The sequence below is a fragment of the Chelonia mydas genome, chromosome 1, assembly GCF_015237465.2.
Source record: "Chelonia mydas isolate rCheMyd1 chromosome 1, rCheMyd1.pri.v2, whole genome shotgun sequence".
NCBI lineage: Eukaryota > Metazoa > Chordata > Testudines > Cheloniidae > Chelonia > Chelonia mydas.
In genome coordinates, this window is record NC_057849.1 from 123,784,117 (window position 1) to 123,801,628 (window position 17,512).

Genomic DNA, 17,512 nt, shown 5'->3' on the forward strand with positions numbered 1-17,512 from the left:
TGTTAAGGAAAAGTTAGCACATGTGACTCCATTTTGGTTTGGGGCCCACCATTGTCTAAAAGCAAGCACATCATGCACCAGGAGGAGTGTTCCTTAGATACTGCATTCCTGTGAAAATCCTCCTCCTTGTCTCCAGCCTGCCTTGACTCCCAGTATCTGTTCTTTGTCAGTCCCTAAACTCCCTATCTCCTGGCCTTTGATGTGAGGCCTCCCATCCTGATAATAAAAGTTACTGATGCATGGCTTTAGGACCATGCTGTGTAATTAACATACTAGTTTAGCATGAGGAATGCATTAAGCAGGGATAGGTGGTAGATAAGAAAAGGGTTTGTTTATTGGCTAAGGTTTCCGATGCATGAGGGCAACATGCTTTGCTAAAAAGTATATAACCTTTGTATAATCTCTATTCGGGGTCCCCTTCTGGCTAGCAGGGGGGCACCACACTCGAGCGTAATAAACTGTGTTTTTTGGGAACTCTGCAGTTGTGGACTTTGTTTATGTGCCTCAGCCTAGATTCGAACTGTGCGTGTCCTACCAGGTGTATTTCGCAGCATTTGTGTGCGTGTCCTACCAGGTGTAATTCGCAGCATTTGTGTGTGTGTCCTACCAGGTGTAATTCGTAGCATTTGTGTGCGTGTCCTCTCAGGTGTAATTCGTAACAAAGTCCATCGATCTGCTGGCAATGCCCCTACATATACATCCCAAAATGCAATTGACCTTCTTGGCAACAAGGGCACACTGTTGACTCATATCCAGCTTCTCGTCCACTGTAACCCATAGGTCCTTTTCTGCAGAACTGCTGCCGAGCCATTCGGTCCCAAGTCTGTAGCGGTGCATGGGATTTTTCCACCCTAAGTGCAGGACTCTGCATTTGTCCTTGTTGAACCTCATCAGATTTCTTTTGGTCCAATCCTCTAATTTGTCTAGGGCCCTCTGTATCCTATCCCTACCCTCCAGCATATCTACCTCTCCTCCCAGTTTACTGTCATCTGCAAACTTGCTGAGGGTGCAATCCACACCATCCTCCAGATCATTTATGAAGATACTGAACAAAACCGGCCCCAGGACCGACCCTTGGGGCACTCCACTTGATACCGGCTGCCAACTAGACATGGAGCCATTGATCACTACCCGTTGAGCCCGACAATCTAGCTAACTTTCTATCCACCTTATAGTCCATTCATCCAGCCCATACTTCTTTAACTTGCTGGCAAGAATACTGTGGGAGACGGTGTCAAAAGCTTTGCTAAAGTCAAGGAACAACACGTCCACCGCTTTCCCCTCATCCACAGAACCAGTTATCTCATCATAGAAGGCAATTAGATTAGTCAGGCATGACTTGCCCTTGGTGAATCCATGCTGACTGTTCCTGATCACTTTCCTCTCCTCTAAGTGCTTCAGAATTGATTCCCTGAGGACTTGCTCCATGATTTTTCCAGGGACTGAGGTGAGGCTGACTGGCCTGTAGTTCCCAGGATCCTCCTTCTTCCCTTTTTTAAAGATGGGCACTACATTAGCCTTTTTCCAGTCGTCCGGGACTTCTCCCGATCGCCATGAGTTTTCAAAGTTTATGGCCAATGGCTCTGCAATCACATCCGCCAACTCCTTTAGCACTCTCGGATGCAGTGCATCCGGCCCCATGGACTTGTGCTCATCCACTGAAGAGGTTTGTTTATTTATTTATTTATTTAGTGTTTGCTTATTTGCCAAGCCAAGCAATAGCATTATCAGTGGCCAAGTGGAGCTCTCAGAGCCCACCGATGAATTTAGTTAGTGGGCACTCCTCGACAATGTGTATCATTGTTTGATATGTGCTGCAGCTGCATCTTGGATTGTCTTGAAGACCCCAGCAGTGCTGATTGCTGCATAGAGGCGTTGCCCAGTCTGGAATAGCTTAAGAAGGGCCCATTGATGATGTGGCAGGTCGAAGCTGGGCAGGCAAGCAGGAGGGTGACGAGGAGCTGATTGGTGGTTGGTGTTATGCACCAGTTTCCCCATCACAGGGAATCCACTCTCATGTCCTGGTATGGTAGCCTCGATCACAGTGGTTGTCATGATGAAAGACATGTAGCTGGTGGGCTAAAAAAGACGAGATGTGGCCTCCAGGAAGGCACATTGCCCACTGGAGAGGGAGTGGAGAAGCAGCCGTCTCCAGCTTCTGTGAGCCAATGTCCTGGCTTCTCCTTCTTGAAATTACTCCTTCCCAAGTGGGCGGATGAGGGGTGTAGTCCAGAGTATAGTCTGCAAACTCTGATGTCCTGGAGATGAAGAATAAATGAAATAAATGTAGGATGCCTAATCCTATATCCAACTGAGGAGAGCTAGTAACACCCAGATTTTGTTGGACGCCTGATCACCTTTCTTAATCCCCACAACAGCAATACAATTATTTTCTTCCACCATCCTACCCTTGCGTCGCTTAGTGTCTTGGCAGCCTCAGAAATGCCTAGGGATGAACTTTTAATACACGCTTGACAGGATAAAGAGCCAAAAAGATTAAATATCACTGACAGAAAATCTGATACCTCAGCCATACTGTTTACAAGAAATGTCAATTATCGGGCACTGATGGTACCATGTGATTTCTATCTTTGGAGTAAACCCCTCTGTATGATGCATCTCCTCCCTGACATTTACAGACAGGCTGGGAGGCCAGTTAAAGGTTATTTAGCTCTACAGTGTCATTTTCTGTAAGTGCTAAATGTGTGTGGGAATGTGTTGTTGTCCTATGTGACCGAAGATGATGCTGATGATGGTATGTCTTTTGAGTACAATTATGGCTAAAAAGATCAATGTGCTGGCTAGCCTTTCTGCATTGAATGCAGGCCCGCCGACGGGGTTGCAGGGTGGGGCAAAAGGGACAATTGCCTAGGAGCCCGGCGATTTAAAAAGGCCCGGGGGTCCCCGGCTGCCACCGCTGCTGCAGTAGCAGCGGCAGTGGCCAGGAACCCTTTAAAATCATCCGGGCAGGCCGCAGGGCTCCTAGGCTCGCATGACGGCTCTAGGCCCTGCGCTTTGCGGGGCCCCGTGGGCCGGCGCGATTGGCCAGCGTGGTCGGACCCAGAAGTGACAGATTCGTCACTTCTGCTCTGGGCCCCACCCCCCCTTCAGGGATGGCCCTGGCACCTGGAATTGCTGTCGGCAGGCCTGATGGAATGCATATGTAACTCAATAGTGAGGAAGAACTTACAGTCTGTACCCACTAAATCTTCTGCTGTTTCCGACTCAGCCTCTGTGCCTCAAGATCCATACGGTGATTAATCTCGAACTGAGTAACTCCAATGTTGATTGCTGCTTGCCAGCATGATGTGTCTGTTACTGATGACTCCCAGCTGTCAACGTCAATGTTGCACTGTTATGCTTCAGTGTGTCCTTGAAACATTTCTTCTGGCCTCCTCATGTGTGGTTACCCACTTTCCGTTTGCCATACAGCAAATGCTTTGGCATTCTGGTATCATCTGTAGTAGAAAGAGAGCCTGAGACATAAGGCCCTGTCTCGAGGTGTGAGGCCTAAGGCCTGAACTAAAGTAGTGGGCAAGCTTTGCTCATATAAAGCAAAGTTAGCAAAAGTCAGGCAGTGAGCAGAAGACAGGTCATGATATAAAAGATGCCTGCTTGCAAGCTAACAGATCCTGGCAAGAACCGGGCAGGTATTGCAAAAACACACACATTCCTAGGAAGTATTCGGCACAGGACACTCATGCAAACACATTCCAAAAGGGTGGTACCAGAGCAAGTATGGTACAAACACATTCCCCAAAGATAACAAGAACACACTGACCTCTCTTAAAGATAAGGTCTGAATGACAGTGTGATGGATAGAGATGTTTTGATCAAACCAACAAGTACAAGATAATGGGTGGTAACAAACCATGTCAGAGGGTGGCACTAACTACATCAGAGGGGCAATACGTAACTTGTTTGTATTGGTGTATAAAATGGAGTCTCTGGGGGAGTGTCTTTGGCTAGCCTCGGGGGGAATGGAAAGTCCCGCCATTCACTGAGCCGCATCCATTGTCATGGGCATACATGTATCGAGTGTACTTGTAGCAAGTATAGCGCACCGATACCATGCTTTGCCGACAATAAACCTGACTGAGTTCCTTTGTACTGAAACAGGTCTTGTGGTCTCATTGGGCAGTTCGATGGAGGTCTGCTGTGCCAAATGTCTGCACAGAGCTGAGACAGCACTCAGAGAGAATACAAACATGCAGCCAGCATCTGATGACATCATTCATGTTCAGTACATGGCCAGCCCAGCATAACTGTGATGGGATGAGCATGGCTTCAAACCCTGGGGAGTGGCTGTGTTCCACCTGATGTGGACTATGGCATGCAGATGTCATAAATGGAACTTATCTAGAAGCTTGATGCAATGCCTGTAACAGGTCCAGGTCTCACATTCATACAGTAAATTGGACAACACAACCCCTTTATAGACGTTTAGCTTTGTTTGAAGCTTAATATACTATATGGCTGGCACACTCTGCCAGATAGTCTGCCAAATGATGAACTGGCTTTGTTGATGCGACCTGTCAGCTCGTTGTCTGTAGTAGCAACATTCCACAATGTGCTGCCAATATAGCAGAAATCGGTACCAGCATTCAGCTGTGTGTTGCCGACAGTGACTTTTGGTTTCAGGTAGGGTTTCCTTGGTGCAGACTGATACATGACATTTGTCTTTTTTAGATTGATTGTTAGCCTGTACCTTTTTGCAGACTCTGCGAATCTGTCCATAATCAGTTGTATCTCTTCTTGAGTACGTGTCTCTAGAGCACAGTCATCAGCAAACAGCAGCTCATGAACAATTGCCTCAAAGACGTGGAAGATCGCAGCCTGTTCGGGTTGAATAATTTTCCAGAGGATTGGATATTGGCATTCAGGACTCTTGTAGAGTCATCGAGCATTGCTGCATAGAAGAGACTGAATAGGACTGGACCACCTACGCAGCCCTACTTAGTACCATTCGTGATAGGAAATGGGTCAGCACTAGGTTACTTTTGCTGAGAATCCTAGTCTGTGACACGTGCTCTTGTTCTGTAGTGTGGGGTTTGTATACCCTGTGACAATACCCCAAATTAAAAAAAAGTAAGAGGACCAAAAAAATGTCACCATGGCTAAACAACAGGGTAAAAGAGATGGTTAGAGACAAAAAGACATCTTTTAAAAACTGGATGTCAAATCCTGCTGAGGAAAATAGAAAGGTACAGAAAAAGGGAGTTTTGAAAGGGAATAGGACCCTGTATAGACCTATGAGGAGTCTTAAAGCCTAAAGTTAAAGCCTACTGATGACTGGCAATAGTACATGGGAAAGGTCATTCTAGAGGTGAGCTAGAGGTCATTCATGATGGCCCTAGGAACTTCAAAATGTTGTCAGCCTCCTCAGAAGGGACAAGGTATGTCTGCAGAATAGCTCGAAGGACAATTGGCCTCAGTGGCCTCTGCAGAAAGGATTGGTATCTCGCAGACCATTTTGGATTTATCATGGGCCCTTCCAAAAGATATCAACCTCTGGTTTTACTTCTAGTGTGGCGCTGATGGAGACAAGGGAGACTTATAGGAGACTCTATCCTGTTCAAGATCTTTTTGCCTCATATGTCATCTACAGCATCCTGATCATGGGAGGAGGAATCAGAATCCCTCATGGAGGACCTGGATTGGGGAATCAAGTGGTGAGTGTAGATGTCCTCTTATGATGAACAGTAGTCTTTGAGGGTCAGGGGAAGAAAACAGCTGCTAACGATGATACATAAACAGGTGGTGGGTCTGAATCATGAGGGACTAAAAGTGCAGATCATGGAAAAATGGAAGGAAATGAAGATGACTGACGTAAGGATTCCCCCCTTTTAGAAGGGGGAAGCAAAGAGTAATTAACAACAGTAGTAGTCTGTACTTATATCTTCTTCCATCTGAGGATTTCAAAGCTATTAATTTAACTCCCTAAATTATCCTCAGCTCTTTATGTGACCCTCTCCCTAAATGCCATTACGGCAGATGAGAGCATCTGGAGGCACGTTGTTATACCAATAAAATAAAAAACAGCAGGATCTTATTAAAGGGGAAAAGGCAAAATACCACATTTATTGTGAATACAGAAAGAATCATAGTAAGCAGTTAGTTATAGCTATAACATTCCATTCAATCTTATATTTATTGATACATTCATTCACACACACACACACACACACACACACAGGCTCTGCAAGGTTGTTATCATAGTTACCAGCCTTAGAGTTGCTCATGCCAAGTCACTGGCCAGGTGGCCTGGACATGAGGAGGGAACAGGGCCTTGTCAGATGCTCATCTGATGCTCCTGGAAGTTGGTTTGCAGAATCAGACCCCAAAGTTCTCACTTTCTGGAGTCCATTTTTATAGGAATTTCTTCCTATGCCAGTCTATGGGAATTGCTTCATCATGCTGTTGCTGAATCAATCAGCAGATAGCACATTCCTGACGGCTCCGTGCTGCCAGACGTTATCTTGTTCTTTGGTTCTCCCATTCTTGAGGCTGTTGGGTGGATTCCAGTCTGCCCTCCGGGGGTCCTCTGGTTATTTCCACTTGACGCCTTCTTCAGCCGATGGACACTGGATTCTTAGGCTGGCACCTCCCTGATCATTCAGTTATTATTCACACCAAGCATCCATCCACGTACATCCTCTATCTCTATTTTAATCACAATTGTTAATACAACAAAAGGGCGGGGAGTCTCTGGGTGCTGTTTCTGTTGTTACAGAGTATTGCTTTGAGTCTCTCTCTGTGTGAATTGCTTTGAGAACAGACTATGTCTTAGAATGTACTAACGCAATTAGCAGCTTGCAAGTTTCACACATAGAGGGAGAGAAAAAGTACCAAAAACCAAGAGACCTCTTAATTAGTAATACCCTGGAATTTAAATTATGGGAAATCAAACTCATTTGTGATTTTAATACAGAACTTCTTTAATATGATCCAACAACGTCTGCTATCAGTCTCTAGATTTGAACTCTGGGAGCAACGCGTGGGTGGGTTGCGACTGATGTGTACTACAGAGATTGCAGGGGCAGTCCTTAATTATGAAATTCACTCCCTCTTCCAGTCCAAATAGTTTGTTGATCTTCGGGGAAAAAGTATACAACTCATTTATATATTCAAGTATCTGACTGCGGAGTATTCAGTGTTCCCAGCCCTCACTATTTTGAGTTTTGAGCTATTGTTCTTCTTAAAACCCTAGCTCCTGATTATGGGAGAACCTCAGTTTACTTTTCTTAAATGAACTTTTCCAGCCCTCCTATTTGCAGAGAAATTTTGAAAACATGAACCCTTGCAGGCTCAAAAACTAGAAAGCAAATAAAACGAAACCCAACTCTATTGCTGTTATAAGTGTCATGATTCTAAACTAGTTTCATGCTTTTGGGGGCTCTGTCTTGTGTTGGCAGTCAGATTGTCACAGGCTGGCTAGCCCTTGAAGACAAGCTGGGCTCAGCCTTGTAGGTGATCTGTCAAACCAATGATAATTAGTGACCTCAGCTGAAGGTGTTAGGGAAATTTAATTATAATAACTTACTCCAGTTGTGTGGAGGGAATTTGGAAGGGCTATATAAACAGAGTTGACCATTCAGAAAGACAGTTAGGAGTGGTGTTGCTAGAGGCAACCAGGATGAACTGGAATAGAACTCCTGAAAGAGCTTGGTATGCCTTCAAGGAGCAGTGTGAAAGTTTAGTGAGACCACAGTCCCAGACTAGGCGGGATGGATAACCCAGGACTCTAAAGGGGAGAGAGTGGGGGAAACCACTAGAGAGGAGAAGATTCTGTGTTTGACTGGGGACAGTTGAAGATAGACCTCAGAAAAAAGGAACTGTCTGTTGGGAGACTGGAAAGAGAGAGACAATGTTTTGAAACTGTAAAGCAGCCGGACCTCAGAAGAAGATCTGTGCCCCAACTGAAAGGCTGGGGAGAAAGAGAGAGACTTTTTAAAGTCACTGTATATTAATAAACCAGTCCCTGAGAAAGGGTGTTATTATGACTCAGGCCTTGGCTGTGTGTTGAAGAGTTTTGGGGAGGAGGGAAGCTGAGGATGGATGCTGCAATACAGATGTACATATCCACGCAGACGTATTAAGATGGTTTTGATGGAGTTGAGTTTAGTTGACATTATAAGATGTGCCTATCAGAAATATAACAATATGTTGAATTAAACAGTAAAATAAAGATCTAATACAGAAAAAATATTTATCCTGTTCATTTTTGGTAATACCCACTACATGCTAGGCACTTTCCAAACATGAAAGGAAGCTGGTCCTTGCTCCAATCTAGTCTATGTGAATAATGGCTTAGGTATGTTAAAGTTAAGTACCTGCTTGAGAAAGATAATGTGAGTCAGTAGATACATGACATTTCATTAATCTTGCCAAGTCAATGACAAAGGGGCACATTCCTAAGGCATCATTCTGAGAACTTAAAATATGTGATCTAGGTGTGAAAATGAAGGGAGATGTTTTCTCCAGGTAACTTGTGGGATGCATTCCCTGACACTAATTGACTGTATTAAAAAGGAATCTGAGGGCATATGTGTACAAGGCACTCAGGAAAGTTAACTGAAGGGGTGAATTTAAAGGACACTACTTCTGAATGAGAGCATCCACACAGAGGCTTAGAGTGGCCTTAGCTCACTAGGCACTGGTTTACACTACCAACTTACATCAGTATAACTGTGTCGCTCGGGTGTGGAAAATCCAGTGCCATAATACTGACCTAACTCCTGGTGTAGACAGAGCTATGTAAACGGGAGGACTTCTCCTGTTAACATAGCTACCACCTCTCGGAAAGGTGGAGTACCTATGCCTTCACTAAGGCTATGGCTTACCGTGTTGCAGCTGCACCACGGTAGTGCTGCTAGTGCATACACTTTAAGCCCGTGGTGCCCAAACTTTTCCTGTTACACCTCCCCTGTTACCAGTAATGGAATCTGTCTACGCCCCCCCGCCGCCCCAGCATTACTGCACAGTTGGCTTAGCAGAGAAGCTTGGGCTAACGGTGGAGCTGGGGCAGAACTGGGGAGGGGCAGAGAGGGAATGAGGGCAGAGCAGGGGGAAGAGTGGAGCTGTGGCTGGGCTGGGCCTTGAGCAGGAGCCGGGGGCTGTGGCCAGGGAGCCACAGCTGGGGTGGGGAGTGGAGCTGCGGCCAGGGCCAGGGGTGGGAGCAGAACCAGGACCGGGAGCCACAGCTGGGAGCTGAGCTGTAGCCTGGGGCAGGAGCTGGACTGGAGCAGAGCTCAGGGCAGAGTGTGTCTGAGTGGCGCTCCCTCCCCGCCGCCCCGGGGGCTGGTCTGGGCTCCGCCACCCCAGTGTTCCTCTGTGCCCCCTTGGGGGGCCACCTCACAGTTTGGGGAAAGCTGCTCTAAGCCAATGGAGAGAGCTCTCCTCTCGACTTAATTACTCTAGCTCCCACAAGCAGCGGTAGCTATGTCGGCAGGAGAAGCTCTCTCTCCAGCATAGCGCTGTCCACACTGGTGCTTAGGTGAGTGTAACATATGTCACACTCCTGAGCGATGTAACTTATACCGATGTAAACTGCAGCACTGTAAGTTTAGACAAGCCACGGGTGATTTAAACTAAAGCAAACTAAACTAACTAAAACTAATCTAAGTCCATTTTACTTCTGAATGAGATATCCACACAGTAGCTTAATGCATTTTAAATTCACATGTTCCTGAGTGTCCTTGTCTATACATGCCCTTAGTTGATCAGCTATAGAAATTCAACTTGAGAGAGCATGACTACACTAAAGCACTGGTGATCATATCACTGCATGTTCTATGGGATGAAAATCAGTAAGTTACCAAAACATTTTTTTTTCCATTGTCTAAATACCATCAGCCACCTTTCTTGTATAATAGCCATTACAGCTCTTTAGTAGCTAGACTGCTGGATATTGACAAAAGGCTAGATGTATTTTTAAATTTATCTTCACAGTTGCTATTGTGTTCTGGATGTCACTTACCATGGCAATTTTCTGTAAATGTAAATGACTCTGCAGCCCACATCCGCTTTAAAACAGCTCTCCACAGTATTTCCTTCCTGTGCAGATTGTGATGGAAACAAAAAAGGAACCTAGTAGCATTCAACAGTTGTGATTGCATAAATTATACTGACACCGATTCAGATGATTTTTATTTATTTATTTTTAACAATACTATACTTAACCCTGAGAAGCCTTTAGATGTTAAATAGCTTTTATGGAGCATACCTGAGAATGCAGAGTACTTGATGCAGGCTAGCAGAAAACAGGAAATCTCATTCAAATACAATAAACATGTGTGATACCCTCTCTATCATGAAAAAGGCACTACAATCTACTCTGTATAATTACCTGATGTCAGAAAGCCTGCAGAAAAAAGAAAACAACTCCTATTCAACAAAATTAATGTTCAAATCTAACGGACTCATGCTAAAATGATAAAGAAAATGTTGATGAGGCAAACCACTTATGTAACAGGAGAGCTGGCCCCTTAAATGCAATTGGGCCCAGAGCTCCTGTTCCGTTTCAGGTGTGCCCTAGTTTTGGTGTAATGAGGAGGGTGGGACAACTCTTGGGACTTATAAATGAGAGATGGCCCAGAAGCAAGAAAGAGCCCAGAACTGTGGAAAGATTATGAGTGAAAGTATCTATAGCATATGAGCAAGAGGGCATCTTTGGAAGAACAAAGCTGGGTTGAGAACTTGAGGGAGAGGATGCCCCACAAGGAAGGAGTAGTGCTTAGTTGAGGAGAGGAGCCAGATCAGGCTGGTGAAGGCAGTCAGGAGGATCACCTACAAATCTCTGCAAGCCAGAGACAGCTGAAGGTTGAGAGTAGATGAGGGAGTGGCCTTCTGGCTCTCCGATGATGGAGGGGTAAGCCTGTGCTCTCTGTGTGAGGGCTAGAACCATGCCTGGAAGGAAACAGGCAACCCTGAAAGGGCTGGGATGAGGTGTGGTGCTAGATGCTGGTGCTGTACTTGGTGTGTTGATAGGCTGTTGAGAATTGAAAGTTTGAATGTACTGTCTGGACTATGCTGGGGCATTCTGGATTATGGGGGTGGGACTTCTGTAATAAATGAACAGTGCAAAAGCATATTTATATTTTGAAAGCTTGTGTGAAGTTCCTGGGGACACAAGAAAAGAGAAAGCAAGGCAGGGAGCACTAGCAGGGCCACCCTGAGGGTGTGCTCAGCTGGCCTGTTGATAACCTATATAGTATGAGGTAAGAGTCTTCCCTATTCCTTATAAAAACACAACCAGTCATGTTTGTTTGAAAACTCAAACTAAGCAGGTGTTTCCCTGCCCAAAAAGGCTTGGTGTCAAGGACATGTCAGTTAAAGATCGCTCTGGTAGAGCCCCAGTACCAAGGGTGAACAGAACTAACAAGGTTAGGAAGGGAGGGCTGCTCACTCAAAAAGCCTGTAGCACATGTGCAGCATCAAGGAATTCTCATGCTCTTCTAACAAGCAACAGTTTGCTTGTTCACCGGCCTTAATTGCTGCAGATTCTCCCCTCTCCCCCATTCCTCCCAGGTTCCATAGGTGAGACCCAGCATTCTCCATAGAGCCTAAGGCTTCTTATGGTTCCATGGCAATAACTCCTTCCCTGGATCTACAAATTCCACCACTCTTCCCCTATAGAGAATGCTGTACTAATTCCTCATGAATAAGATAACCTGCTCTTTTGAACAAGTCTCCCCTTCTTGCTCAGGGGTTCTCAGGACAAATTTTTTGGTGTCCTCGGAGTGCAGCCACCAACTCTGGCTGATGGCCGCTATCATACCTTTTTCCTAAAATACTTAATTAACTTTAGGCAAACCAAATAAATACGCACATATACATGTCCAAATCATTGTAATTTATTTATTGCTAGCTAGCAAGTCTATTGGGAAAAGTAATATTAACAAACATACAAGTATCAGTTTTCATATCAGACTTATTCAGCCCTGGCAAGTCTGTGGACAAATTAAGCTCCTGGATGGAGGATCCGGAGGAGCGGGCAGGGGTGATGTGTGTGTGTGGGGGGGAGGCAGTGTGGGACTAGAGCCCTGCAGCCCCATGGGCAGAGCCCTGCAGCCAGAGGATGGGGTCTAGGGACGGAACCCGAAGCCATGTGGGCACAGAAGCCCAAAGCCTGAGCCCCACTGCCCCTGGGAAGGTAAGGAACTTACCAGCTCCTTGCTCCTCCAGCATTGTGCCCCCAGGTGTCTCCAGAAGGGGGCAGGGCCCAATCCATGCTGGCAGCCCCAGCAACCAACACCAAGGTGGTGCATCCAGAAGCACTGGGGAGGGGCCACTACTTTGCCCCGGTGGCCGCATTTGAGAAATGCTGGTTTAGCTGGTAGAAGGAGTGGATTTATCACCAAGATGTTAATGAAAAAATTTCACCAGTTTGCTTTAGCTCATTGGAAGTACCTTCACTTTCCTCCTCACCCCAAAACTTGGGCAATATCAGAGACAATTAAACATCTTACATTTTCTTAACCACTTCTGAAATGGCTTTGGTAATAGGCTTACTGATGCACAATAACAAATGCCCAACAAAAAAGAGTAGTTCAATTAAACTTCTATTAGCCTGCCTTTTTTATTTTTTCTTGAGCAGACATATATGTTGCTTTCTTCAGAATGTGTTGCCCGCCCACTTCCTGGATCCCAATAAGGAGATGCTGAAATGAAATCCAGAGCAGTCTGCATTGTAACTGGAAAAAGCAAGCTGCACCTTTAAGATTTCCATCTCTGTGCAAGCAGGAAACATGAGTGATCGTGTCTGAGTCATTTCATACTAATTAAAGCCAAATGGGTATAATTTGTGTGTGCGTGTGTGCACACAAGAGTTAGGGCCCGTTTCTCTTTTCACAATCGTTGACTTCAGTGGAGTTTTTCCTGATTTACACTGGTGTAACTAAGAGGAGAGCCAGGCTGTTAAAATCCTTACGCCAATGCCAGATTAAGGCACAGGAATTTAGGGTGTGGTCTATATAGCCTTTGGTACTGAGTCTCCTAGCTCAGGGTAGTGGGGCTCATAGGCGCCAATTCTGTGGGTGCTCCGGGGCTGCAGCACCCATGGGGAAAAATTGGTGGGTGCTTTGCACCCCCCGGCATCTCCTTGCTCCGCCCCAGCTCACCTCTGCCTCCTCCCCGGAGCTCGCCTTCCCCGCTTCTCCTCCCAGTACTTGCCACTGCGAAACAGCTGTTTCATGGCATAACAAGCTGGGGGAGGGGAGCGGAAAAATGGCATGCTCAGGGGAGGAGGCAGGGTAGAGGTGGGGTTGGGGTGGGGATTTGGGGGGAAGGGTTCCAATAGGGGCAGGGAGGGGGCACAGTTGCGGTGGGGACTTTGGGGAAGGGGTTGAAATGGGGGCAGGGCAGGGGCAGAGTAGGGGCAGGGCCAGGGTGGGGGAGCACAAGCACCCACTGGTGCCAGGAGAAGTTGGCACCTATGGTGGGGCTTGCACTAGTACTCTAAAAATAGCTGTGTAGACAACAGCATTTAGAAGTTGCTGCTCAGGCTCTGAAGCCTAGGAATGGGGGTGTTTGCTCTCAGAGGGGGAAAAGCAACCCCCAATGTCATGCAAGAGGAAGTGGGCCACTGTGGGGGTGGGGTCACTGCATTAATCTGGCACTACTTTAGACATTCAGATACTGTGGCGATGGCACCATGATGTAAGTAGCTGGATTGGGAGGGGAAAGCAATCTCTGTTCTTACAACTGGTGATAAATTCATAGGACTGCACACATACAAATAACACAGATATTGTACTACACTCTTGCTTTCTCAGGAAAAGCAAAAAAATTCCCATAAATAAAATAATTCTGTTCCTTCCTTGTGCTATCAGCTATGGCCTGATAGGCAGCAAAACCAGGGTGGTTGCTGGAGAAAACAAGATGTGGGAAGTCTGGGCAGTCGTGTGTGTGTGTGAACACGCGCACCACTAAGCTGCTGTATATGACAGTTCTCTATACACCATCACAGACAGGGTGCTAGGGCTGGGAGATCTACAGTTACATAAATCTACCCTACCAAGTGTGTATGGTAGAGTCTCTGGCCTTGCTTCCTAGAAGCTCTGCAGAGAGAAAAGATATTTAGCTCACCACACTGGGACTCCCTGGGCTATGCCCATTTACTTGAGTATCCCTCTCCCAGGTGCCAGAGGTTATAATGTGTGGATTCTGGATCACTTTTGAGTCTTTCATTAACAATCAAAGCCTGGGAAGATTAATAATTGCTCTTAAAAGATGCAAGATTAGCGCCTGATTCACCACTGTGTTACTCCTTTTTTATGCTAGTCAAACTCCACTGAAAGGTATATGTGGAGTTACCTATGCAACTGGATTGCTCCAGTTCTATGCTAATCAGGCCCTTAATGTCTACAAAACACTAGAAAATAAACACCCATGAATACTAATGACAACAAATCTTTTGCACTTCTTATTAAATTGGGCTTAGTCAGGAAGTGACATGGTAAATGTGTACTGGCTTACAATATTACACACCCTAATTCAACTTCATAGGCCTGTAAATATTTTTCCAAGATGATGACTTTGTATTTGAGCATTTCAAGATGACTCTCCTTTGAGAAAATTAGTGTTCTTGCTTCTGCAAGTGGTAAAACAACTGCAACTGGTTTCTCTGAGCCCACGGAGGAATTGGTTATATCACACTAGCACCACTCAGATCTTCCCTCCCAAAAATTGATGGTAGATGGTAGATGGACACCTACACTTTTAGCGGAGCAAAGTTAGCCCTGGCATAATACCGTTGAAGTTGGTTGGCCCAATACATACAAAATATACGCAGATAAGGGGTGTCCTCACAGAAAAGCCAGGTATTGTCAAGGCATCATAATTGTGTGCTTAACTACTTAATTGCAATGAATGTATTTTCTGTTCCTACAATTAAATACCCTTCCATATAGATATTAAGGTCAGAAGGGACTATTATGACCATCCAGTCTGACCCCCTGCACAACGCGGGCCACAGAATCTCACCCACCCATTCCTGCGATAAACCTCTCACGTATGCCTGAGCTATTGAAGTCCTCAAATCATGGTTTAAAGACTTCAAGGAGCAGAGAATCCTCCAGCAATCCTCCTGTGCCCCATGCTACAGAGGAAGGCGAAAAACCTCCAGGGCCTCTTCCAATCTGCCCTGGAGGAAAATTCCTTCCCGACCCCAAATATGGTGATCAGCTGAACCCTGAGCATATGGGCAAGATTCACCAGCCAGATACCCAGGAAAGAATTCTCTGTAGTAACTCAGATCCCACCCCATCTAACATCCCATCACAGGCCATTATGAATATTTAAAGATCAATTAATTGCCAAAATCATCTTATCCCATCATACCATCTCCTCCATAAACTTAAACTTAGTTATCAGGATGGACTCCTAAAACCCATCTTGCTACTTGTTGGTACTGTTGAATGCCACTGTGCATTATTCTTTTTCTTGCTTCATAATTTAGCTCCCCACGTTATGGTGTGTGTCCACAGTTCCTTCTCAGTGTCTATATGGTCCATCAAGACTTCCTCAGTATTATACAGTACCAGGCTCTTAGTCAGGATTCAATGACATTAACGCCCCAGGTAGTAAGACAGACTCATGCCAATGCTCTGTTTGTGCACATCATGCCACATTGCAGTGAAAATGCTCTATAGCTTAGTCAGGGGCTGAAGAGTGGAGACCAGTCAGGATTCTTTTCTGTTCCAAAAATGGAAGAGCGTTCAGGTAATTAACTGCCAAATTCCACTCTTTATTTCAGTTTGTGTGTATCTCATCTATCTATTGTAATGCTTACAAATAAGGTCCATTGCAAGTGGACTTCTAAATGTTGGGCCTACTTGTGTAACTAAGGCTTGTAAGATGTGGAGCAAAGAGCCAAAATTCAAAACAGTTGTCCGGATGTGGCTGTCTACTTAAATAACTAAACAGCTGGTTTGAATTAACTCAGTATTTGGAATATGGTTGGAACTTACAAAAGTAGTTAGAGAGGAGCAATCACCATCAAAATTGCTGTCTAAGATGTCTGTTTTGTAAAATACACCTTCAAAACAGAAAACAATTAGAGAAGATGTTATAACCCTGAATTTTTTCTAAGACTACAGTAAAATAACACATGGCTCTGGCCCCAAATCTAAAACTGCCATTTCCAATCACCTTTTTGTCTATGGACTATCCATTTTGCAACCAACACAGTCATCTTGGCACCAATTTCATGTCTGGATTTTGTTAATCAAAGAATGATGCAGAGTGTTCATGAGGCTGGAGGTCCTTCATTTTAAGCTTCTTTTGTCATCCCGCAGCTGTAGCAAAGAATTACAAACTGATTGGGGGGGAGATTGTCAAGTTCAGCTTTGAAGAGAAATTCAGCACAGTGTGTGTGACCTTTTCCATACAATTATACAAGGCAGATGTGATAAGCAGTAGATATCATTATTAAAAAGCCCACAGCTTTCTGTTATTTTGTCCATAGCCACTGGCTAAAGCTGGAAAAGCATTTAAAAAAAATACACAGATACTTGTAAATTCCCAGAACATCATGCTTCAAAGTTTGAAGCAGGTCAAGTATAACCATAATTGAACACAGCATTTGCTCAATGTGCAAGGGGTTATCTGAGACCTTGTTTGTGCATTGTTGCTTGCTAAAACTAGCCACCCCAGTTAAAGCCCTATTGATCAGTTTCATAAACTCATGAATCATAGATATTTTTGTTCGGTATGTTTTTATGATAGCCTCTTTTACCTAGCAGTGTAAAATATCCTTTGCATAGAGAAGTCGCCAGTCTACAAAGTTTCAGGTGCACAGATGCAAGTATCCTTTACCTGAGAGACTCTCTCCCACCCTGTGACACACTGCCACAGTTGAGATTAGCTGAGGGACTCAAGCTGGAATTCCCTCAGTATAAGTGAGACAGAGTCACTGGAAGATTGTTCTCTGCAAGGGGTCCTCTGCTTTGCAACTCAGTCCTTACCTTGGCCCACCAGAGCCCAGATCTGTTAGCCTTCTGGACATGATTCAAATCCCATTTGTTCCTCTCTTCTCTAAGGAGGGTGTAACCTGTGGTGGATATATTTATGGGCAGACGTTGGCCTGCTTTTGTGATTTTTAAATCTATGGAATAGGTGCTGAGTGCACTGGATTGGGCACATACCGTTTTATTTTAGACACTGAAAGGGAAAAATAATAACTAAAACTCATGCATACAATATGTGTTATGTTTGGCTTGCGTGGTATCATGCATCTTCAATTCCACCTGGGCTGCAGTTCTCTCAGCTCTTTGTGGAGCGTAAGGGCAGGGTCTACACTTGAAACACTGCACTGGCACAGCTGCACCAATGCAACTGTGCCACTGTACCACTTTAATGAAGATGCTCTATGCGGACGGGAGAGAGCTCTCCTATCGGCGTAGTTAAGCCACCTTCCTGAGAGGCAGTAGCTATGTCGGCAGGAGACACACAGGGCGGTAGGTCCGTATAACTATGTCACTCAGGGGTGTGGATTTTTCACACCCCTGAG